We start from the raw sequence: 10572 nt of genomic DNA, 5'->3' as shown, positions 1-10572 counted from the left end.
CTATGAAGCTAAAAAAGGATAACTCTTCAATATAGTAGTGTATGATATCTCAGTTACAATGTATGCCAAAAATTTGGTCCTTACAGAAATAATAACCATCCATTTTATAGTGGAGGGATCCTACTTTAGATATAATTAAAAATATATTGTGGGAAACCCATGATAAGTCAGTTTTTCCATAATTTCTACCGGGATTCTCTCCTCTAGTGCGATTGTAACGGCTCTTATCTATGAGCTTGATATCGACTCGAGCTCTCGATCTTGACTCAAGCTCGATTCTGACTCGGATCCTTGTATTGATTCAGGGTGTCGTTCTCTGCCTCATAAGCTCGATAACTTCACTTTGCATCATAGTTCAATTTGGATTCGAGCTCGATAATGATATCGAGCTCGACATTAATCGGTCCCTACGGCTCGAAGCTTGGTGACCTGACTTCGGACCTCAACCTGATATTATGAAGACGCTCTTCGATCCAATGCATTACCATTTTGACCAGTTCGTACGAAGGACTAACCGGTTTTGACTGTATACAAACATACCCAATATATTCTCAACAGGTGGGGTCTGGGGAGGGTAGTGTGTACGCAGACCTTACCCCTACATAAGGAAGCCAGAGAAGATGTTTCCAATAGACCCTCAGGAGGAGGAGGAGGAGGGTCATGTCCTCAGTGAGCTGAAGCGACACCATGTCCTGCCTAATCACCTCTCCCCGTTACTTTTGAGGTCTACCTCGACCTCTTCTCATACTCGACATGGCCAACCTCTCACACCTCTTAACGGGAGCATCAATGCTTCTCCTAAACTCTTACTAAACTTTCGACAAATAAAATATGTGAATCTATAATTTTTAAAGTACAATGAATTCAGTAACAAAAAGCTTAAATGTTGAATCCATCAAGTTTAAATCTTGAATCTGCCTTTACAATAGCGGTTCATCACGAAGCTATTAGAAATGCAGCTAGAAATGATCATCTTAACCTTGCATGTATCAGAACTGAATATAGGTTGATAATTGATTAATTCTCATCCCTGTGCCTTTAGAAGCTGGTTAATATAAACTGCTGATTACATGTAAAATAGGAATCATTTAAGTCCAGATGAAGGTAATCTCCTTTCACCTCGAAACAGTTGATTTGAACCCAAAAGCACATGGTGGAGTTACCTTATTGGTGAGTCTTGGACGGGTTAGTGTTTGACAAAGATCCTAAGCAGAATTACCAACTCTTGACAAATAAATGCGGCATGACCGCTTTTTTCCTTCATCAGCCTCAAAGCAAATGAGTTTATATCATTTTTGCTCCACCTGATCAGAAGCTGAAGTTTTTGAAACAGCACCGATGACTTATATGGCTGTACCTCTGTGCTTTCTAACGTTGACCATCATTGAAAGAAGATTGCACCTTGATAATGCTTCAGGCGCGAGGAGAAACAGCTCGGGCTGGAACTATGAAGAGTTCAGATACCCTTCCCAACAACCTTTTTCTAGCTTCTCCCCCTTGACCAAGACCTCATCTCTTCTGTCCTCTTGGTATTGAGCCATTCTACAAGGTGATGATGAAGTCCCAAATCATTTAATAATTTCAACGATGTTAATGCTTCATTTTATTTCAAGAGAAGTGATTTTCTAACTGATAAATTGTAAGGGAAGGAGACATTACCTAGCTTGTAAGTTTACATCACTAGCAATCTCACAGCTAGTAGACCAGCATTTGTGGCATTGTTGATTGCAACAGTGGCAACCCTCTAGGCATCTAAAAAAAATGCAGAAAAATGTGATCTTGAATTGTTTTGACCAATGATTTCTAAATTGCTGTATGGGTAAAGATAAGAAAAAAATGGCATCTAACAACCAAGCTTTGAGAATGCTAATTTATCATCCCTTAATATCGCTCGAGACAGTAAAAGTGCCTAAATATTTTGCCCAAACACACTATTTTCAGAGCAAGGTTGCAATAATGGCACATCGAATGAAAGACAGCTGAAGCATTTTAAACAAAGAAAATACCTACAACAGGAAAAGCTCGTAACCAGTAACCCAATATCAAGCAAATCAGTCTGCAAGAGAGTTAGACTGCCTACTATATTTGTAACGTTGAGTTCAGATTTGAAAGCATACACTTCAAATTTTTAAAAAGAATGCTGAAATCCCAAAGATGTTGAGCTTGAAATGGCTGAATAGTGTCATTTTAGGGGGGAGGCCAAAAGTACCTGAACTATGGACAAGAGGGAGTCAAGTCCATCTAATGTCGAAGCACACACCGGAACACCAATTACAGGTAAGGGTGTCAAAGCAGCAACCATGCCTACTTGAGCAAAGAAAACCTCTGTGCATGAGAAGATGTAAATTACTGCAAATTATTTGGGTTTAATATAGGACAACTGACCAGGCAAGTGGGCAGCGCCACCAGCACCAGCAATGAGCACTTGGATGCCACGATCTCGAGCTGATAAAGCATAAGAAAACATCATCTCAGGTGTACGGTGAGCAGAAACTATTCTTACCTGCATTATTACATAATTATTGCGGTTATTTAGGAATGATGTTGCAAAGGTACCTTGGGAAAGGTAACAAATTAGTTGGAAAACAAGTGCATAATTAATAGAAGATACCTCCGTAGGCACATCAAACTCTTTTAAAATATTTGCAGCATCCTTCATAACAGGAAGATCTGAATCAGAGCCCATTATGATCCCAACACGTGGTGCACCTGCTTAATAAATCACCAATATTTACCGCGACTTCTAAAGTAAAAGATTCGAATATATATATATATATATATATGCAGCAGAAAAAGTGCTAACATAATCCACCTTTCTTTTATTTGGAAAAGCTAGTGTATGTCAAACTACATGTCTAAATAATGCAGCTGGAATACAACTGTACATAGTTTGAGAAAAGAAATGCTAGACAATAGGAGATGGCAGTTGCAGGAAGAAAGCGGAGAGGCAGAAATAGCAGGAACAGAGACAGAAAGCGGAGAGACAAAAACTGAGCTGATATAAACTAGATCAGTAAAAAAGATTACAGTATAATTGAAAGTGCTCATTTAAATGAGCTACTCTCTACGCTGAGAGGTACAGGATGACAGCAAATGTACAAAAAGAGCAGATACAACTTGCAACAAGCTTTAATATCCATATAATGTCAACATGAAAGTAGCATCTGCCCGCCAATGTTGTAGTAATACAAACTAAAATTGCATGTGTGTAGGAAGGAACTAGAAGGACTCAGATGCCGGCTGGCTATCAGTACTATCTTCCTTCAGCATCAATTGTAGCCGTGCTTCGACAATAACCATAGAAGGGCCAACTATTGTGATGTGTCCCATCTTTCGTTTCTTTCGCATCTCTGCAAAGCCATAGAGGCAAATAGTTTCATTATTTTGATCAATTTATCCCATTTCTATTTCATATATATATTGGGGGGGGGGGGGGGTATCATCTACGTTGATATCCCAAATACATTTGTGTGTGTGTAGGGGTGAAAGCATCTGACATTCCAAATGGGTATAAAGAAAGAGAGAGTAAACAAAGACAAGACATCTCGAAGAACTAAATAAGTTCCACCAACCTGGTTTATCATACCAATGAATAGATGCCCTGAAATTTCCAATGCCCTTCCAATAAGTTGATTAGCTAAACGAAAGCCTGCTTCTCCCTATGAGCAGAAGTGCAATGTGACACAAACATAAGAACAGCGAAGACAAACTCCAAGGATGCATGAAAACCTTTTTATAACTGTCACAAAATCTCATCTGATTGTGGCGAAAAAAGAAGAAGACAGATTACCTCTCCCTCACCCAATATATTGTACATGATTGCAGCAGGAGTTTTCATTGATGGATCACCAAGTGGAAGACCAATCACAGCACGCAAATGCTGCTCATATTGTGAAGTGAAACAAGACTCAATTGTGTAATGCCCACTATTATGAGGTCTCGGAACTACTTCATTTAGTAAAATCTGGATGAAGTCGGCCATGATAGATACTGGTTAAGTTTAAGAACTGGAAATATTATTTGAAGAAAAGTGGATATATGTGCACTGATCAGGTCCTTCATAAAATATATTAGAGAAAAATAAGAGATTGCTAGACAACCTGACCATCCTCGGTCAAAAACAACTCAACAGCAAACACTCCTGCACCTTCCAAAGAACTAACAGCTCTGGTTGCAACATCAGTTGCAAGTTCCATAATCTTCCAAAATATATTAGCAGGTGACTTCACAATGTGGCAAATGTTATCCCTGTTGATAATAAATAACTATAATCAAAGGGGAAACTAGTAGAGTTATGCATTTAATTATTTCTGATTCATAAGAATATTGCGTAAAACACAAAGGACACCAAGAATGTTGAATTATTTCAGCAATGAAGCTAAAATCTGACCTGTGATCAGAGGCGGAGCCAGGATTTGAACCTTATGGGTTCAAAATTGTAATCCTTTTAAGTTACCGGGTTCTAAATTAATAAGTTGTACATATTCAATAGATTTTTAAAGACAAATATATAGTTTGAACAAAAGTTATTGGGTTCGGCCGAACCCGCATCTCGCACTCTGCCTCCGCCCTTGCCTGTGAATAGTTTCTACAGCAAGATAACACACAATTGAATTATCCCTTCCCCTTCCCACAATGACAGAGAGCTCCTGAGATTGAAAAAGAAGACCTAATAAAGCTTTAGAAGTTACTTACAAAATACAGGTGCAAACCTAAGTAGTGGCCAAATGCTAGTAATTTCTTCACATGATTCAAAAATTTGAAATTTTTCTCATTAAGAAAAAAGTAAAACTTCCATCGTCATGTACTCCATAAGCCCACTGCTTGCCACAATTAGATGAATTCAAACTTCTTTTTCTCAACCTTCTAAAGCCCACAGTTTTCAACCATTAAATTGAAAATACTCATTCAACATGCCCGATTATTGTTTTCTTTATTCGCCGGGGCGCTCAGTTCCTTCCTGTTCTCACTTCTCAGAGCTATCATGAAATCCAAATTCACCTTAAATATATTTTTGCAGAAGTGTGACACCAGTTTCAACACATAGAAAACTTCCCCAGACTTTCCAAATAATTATTTCAAATATATACCTGCTCTAACCTGTGTAAATTTCTCTAGGCCACATGAAATGAGACAGGTAGTGGCTTCTTTTCTTCTTCTTTTTTTTTAAGCTGGAGCTTCTTGATAATGGTACTGAGCTGTCACTTACATATGGTACAATATAGCACCATATGAGTATCTTATTATCATACGTCATTATCACATGAAGCAAAGAGGAGTATACTGATGATATTTTTCTGTTAGTAACAAGTTGGTTGTTGCTCTATCGAGAAGTGCCTGGTGAATGCATATTTAAACATCTCTTAAACCATAGAGGAGAATGTTGACCTTCACAAATGGCGCCCATTGCTCAACATACAGACTGCGATCATGTCCTCTAAGAGCTACAAAATGGAGTTCATTAAATTATTTGGCGCCGATAAAACTTCAAGTATAATGAAAGAATCAACTAAATACAAGTGGCATATATTCTACAAAGACTGAAAGATGGATAAAGTGATTGTTAACCTCCAGATGCTCTCTCCCACTATTATTAACAGGTTGATCTCCTGATATCAGTGTCATCTCAATATAAAAGCCCAAAAGGGCAGTACTTCCACATAAGACTTACTACTACAAATTTAAAATTAAATAACAAACACCTCAGTGGAAAATTTCTGAAATGAACATGCTATTTTTAAACACCTTGTGTCTTGCTCTGACCATGTTTTCAACTCAATCTCTTGCACCAGTCCCCATATCCTTACCTAATCAACAGACAACGGCCAGACCTCGAAGACCCCACTATGCAAGTAAATTATAGAGTTTAAGGTAAAATCTCAAACATGTTTGCATTTTTCTATTACATGCCAAATTATGAGCAACTAAAGTATTACTGGACCGATCTGTGGTATGGGGACTTCCACATGAACAACAAATTTCTCTCCGGCACACTTCAAAATAAGGACAGGACTTTCTATTAATGTCTCTCACTTCACTAAATATTGTTATCTCTGTCTCTATTGGTTAATTCTGATAATATAATATGGGTTGCCTTCTCTAGTTAAAGAATGACGGATTACCTTATCCAGTTGAAGAATGGAGGTATTAAAAGAGAAACAATGCATAGCAAATCCTTGGTCCAAAGAACTTTATCGGCTGATTATAGAGCTTCTTTTGACATCTTCATTTTTTAAAATTCATGAATATGTTACTTCAAATGACTATCAAAATGTTCAAACAATTTAATGTATAGTTTGAGGTCACGTTGTATATCTGAAAGTATCACATTCTTTGACCTTGACCCAATACAGAGTCCTGAAGATATCTTTATATCCCCATTTACATGCTTATGAAAGAAAGTATAACTGAGGAGAAGACCCAAAAATGGTGTTATGCATACTGACTGAAACTCAATCAGCCTTATCATGTATATGAGTTTGAAACATAAGCCCATTTCAGCAGTCAGCTATATGAAAATCAATATTTACTATAAGTAACAAGTCATCGAGATACTTCTTCTCCACTTATCTAGCCTTCTCTTCACCCTAGTTCATTATTTTGGTCTTGCAATATACACTGAAAAAGGCATCACGGGAAATGTTTCGAAAAAAATGCATAATAAAGCAGGCACAACAAATATTTTGCAATGCATAATAACTATCGAGTCAAAATTTATACATCTTGACAATAACATAATTATAGACGTATTACCATAAACTGCAGAAGAAAGCTCCTCCTCACTGTTAGCTACAGCATTGCCACGCCCATCATACGCCAGCCTCCTGCTCTTAATCATCAGAGGATAACCAAACAGGTTCCCTGCTCGTTTAGCACTTTCAAGATTATCAATCTGTTTTAAGCATATATTTCCATCAATGGTACGTAAAAATATTGAAAATGTATCACAAGGGGAAGAAATATTAGCACAGTAGTCTTATAAGCCAACCTGCATAAATCTAGGAAGTGGAATTGCATGTTGAGAAAAGTGGACCTTCTGAAGATATTTATCCTGTTATAAATACAATAATTGAACCAAACATAGATTGATAATCCTAGGAATAGGAAAACTGAATACTTAAAAAGTAAAATTACTGCAAGCAAAAACCGTTGTTTCATCCAAATTTACAGAATAGAAAGACTAACCTGGATTATACGAATAGTAGAGGCTTTAGGTTGACAATCCACTCCTTGTCGTTCAAGCTTCTCAAGTGTGTCAACATCAACATGTTCGATCTCAACTGTTAGAACTCCACACCTAACTTTCACATTTAAATTAACTTGCAGAATAGTCAAAACAACAAACATATGTTTGACCAAAAACCAAACTTTTTTTCCAAATTCTTCAACGGTTACACTATCATCATAGCTTCCTACCACATGATCATGTGCTAATGCACTTGCCGGGCAATTCGCCATCGGGTCCAAGACAATCACTTTGAGTGCCATCTCGGATGCTGCTTGACACAGCATACGACCCAGCTGCCCTCCTCCCAATACACCTATAACCATATCAGACACTCCATGGACTGATGAACCGCTGCATTATTTGACATATTCCAGCGCACTATTAATATTATCAACCAGAAAATGTAATGAAACATCATTGCACTCGCATATAGTAATCAACTCTAATTGAAACAATATAAAGTTTGAAACTTTATCTATCCAACCAACATAATCAGAGCCCCCACTAAAGAAAATTGAAGTACTTGAGCCCTCGCCAAACAACATATACTCCCTTTGTCGCATTTTATGTGGCATATTTTCCTTTGTAGTCTGTCCCAAAAAGAACGACTTTTTCCATATTTAGAAACTAATTGACTTCGAACTTCTTATTTTTACCCTTAATGAGATCATTTATAGCCACACAAAGGTTGGTTTGTTTTAAACCACAAGTTTCAAAAGTTTTCTTTCTTAAACGTCATGCCCAATCAAATGACACCACATAAATTGGGGCGAGAGAATATTATTTACTGACTGAGAATAGTATCAATCAACTGCATTATTAATGAAACAACTTACTTCATCAAAAAAAAGAAGAGAGAAGTATATCAATCTCAAATTAGTTTCCTTTTCTAGTTATCGAGGTTTTGACCAATATTGTCCCTCATCTTTGAGGGTAGGTCCATTTTGGTCCCTCAAATATAACCCTGAGCATATTTAGTCCCTTAAGTATGCTAAAGTGGAGCATCTTTAATCTCACTGACAGAGGTTTTGACCAATATTGTCCCTTATCTTTGAGGGTAGGTCTATTTTGGTCCCTCAAATATAACTCTGAGCATATTTAGTCCCTTAAGTATGCTAAAGTGGAACATCTTTAGTCTCACTGACACAATATATTCAAAAACTAACGGTGTTACCCAACTCTGATTCATGAAGCAAATCTTCTGCTCTGAAACAAAAATGTTTCCTCTCATTTTATTGGATAACGCAAATTATCACTTTAATTCCTCATTTTTAGATAATGTCTTCTAAAATTTTGATCTTGAAAATATCCCATTCTGTGCCAATTTTCAATGAGAAAATGACACTGTATAGCCGATGTTAAAATAATAGCCGAAAAAATATATAAAATTTGTAAATTGTTTTGTGTATATATATACATTTAAAAATTTCGGTTGATTTTTCCAAAAAGAAAAGTTAAAATTTGAAAAAAATAGAGCTGCCAGGATCACTTCTAGGCATATTATTAAAACAAACGAATAACCAGGTTGTATTATCATTTTTAGCCCGTGCCAAAAACTATTTACATTTGGTAGCGGAAAAAGTATATAAAGTTGGTATATTTTTTGTATATTAACATACAAAAAAAAATTAAAAAGAAATATATATATATATATATATACAAAATATACAAATTTTATATATTTTTTCGGCTATTATTTTTACAGCGGCTATACAGTGTCATTTTCTCATTGAAAACTGGCACAAAATGAGATATTTTCAAGGTCGAAATTTTAGAAGACATTATCTAAAAATGAGAAATTAAAGTGATAATTTGCGTTATTGAATAAAAAAAGAGGCAACTTTTGCTTCAGAGCAGAAGATTTGCTTCATGAATCAGAGTTGGGTAACACCGTTAGTTTTTGAATACATTGTGTCAGTGAGACTAAAGGTGCTCGACTTTAGCATACTTAAGGGACTAAATATGCTCAGGGCTATATTTGAGGGACCAAAATAGACCTACCCTCAAATATAAGGGACAATATTGGTCAAAACCTCTCTAGTTATCCCTAAAAGAATGACACTTTCTTATGTTTCAAAATAATTTAACTTCAAACTGCCTATCTTTTAGGCTTAATGAGATTCATTTATAGTCACGCAAATATCTATTGCCCCTATTTCAAAACACAAGCTTCAAAAGTCTTTCTTTCTCTCTCGAACTCCGTGTTCAGTCAAATCATATCACATAAAATTAAACAAACTGAGAATCAGTCAAAAACAGAAAAAGGGGAGGGCAGTTTAGTACCTGGGTGAATCTTGCAAAGCTTACAAGGCAATATAGAAGGATAGTGTTGAGCTTGCTGTCTCATTAAATAGGAATTTATTACAAAAGTATGGTTTTTAAGGGTGCTTCTCAAAGGGGTATTATTTTGAGGATTGAACGCTAAAGTTTTTGAAGCAAAGTTGCTTGTTTGATGGATAAAGAATGTTGGGTTAGAGTTGCTTAGGCTCACCATTATTCCCTATTAATTTTCTTCCTACAAAGGCTAAACCGAAACTAGAAGGAGAAAATTGATGAAAAAAAAGAAAAAAACAACTGAAAGAAGAGTTGGACAGCACAGCCGAAACAAAGCCGTTGTCTTTACAAACTTCGAGGAAACAAACAACAGGCCTGTTGAGGGTTGGGTCTTGGGTGTTTTTACTCGTAAACATAGTTATATGAAATTAAAAAAATTAAAAAAAATAAAACTCGTTATGAAAAAGCATTTATTCTTTCTTTTTCTTTTTTTCCTGTGCGGGGTAAATTATTAGAACTTTAGATTTGTTAAAATCTGGTTGATAAAAGAGAATGCGTACCGATAAAGAATGAAAAGTGCATATTTTTTAGTGTGTTTGTGTGTTAATTCTCGCGTGAGTTGCGAGAGTTCGCATCGCTTTTAAAATAAAAATATGCTCATTACGTGTATCTTATGGGTAAGAACAAACTTATGCGTAAAAGGATCAAATAGGAGAAAATTGGTGAAAAAGAGCTGAAGAGAAAAGTCCCGGACAGCAAAGCGAGGTTCACTTCGCCAGACCGGAACCGGAGCAGAAGAAACTAGAAAAGTCCCGGACAGCGAAGCGAGGTTCACTTCACCAGACCGGGACCGGAGAAAAAAAAACAGATTCTCCAACCCGAAATAGAAGGAAAACTCGCCCCATACAAACCCTATCCGCTATAAATACATCCTAAAACGTGATTTTGGATGGAGCCACTACTCTAGAGAGAGAGAGAAGACTTTGGAGAGGCAAGAACACGCTTGGAGCAAGGAGAAGGATTCAACTTCACATTTTTTTTCTCTTTCTTCCTATTTTTCATTGCTATGA

The 10572-nt window shown here is 36.5% G+C and overlaps 1 pseudogene; it reads right to left on the bottom strand.

Moving 5' to 3' along the window:
• Nucleotides 1-863: 863 nt before the first annotated feature.
• Nucleotides 864-9907, bottom strand: LOC107827365 (phosphoribosylaminoimidazole carboxylase, chloroplastic-like; annotated as a pseudogene).
• Nucleotides 9908-10572: the final 665 nt, after the last annotated feature.

The sequence above is a fragment of the Nicotiana tabacum genome, chromosome 23 (genome assembly GCF_000715075.1).
Source record: "Nicotiana tabacum cultivar K326 chromosome 23, ASM71507v2, whole genome shotgun sequence".
Taxonomy (NCBI): domain Eukaryota; kingdom Viridiplantae; phylum Streptophyta; class Magnoliopsida; order Solanales; family Solanaceae; genus Nicotiana; species Nicotiana tabacum.
This window is presented reverse-complemented; position numbering and strand designations above follow the sequence as displayed.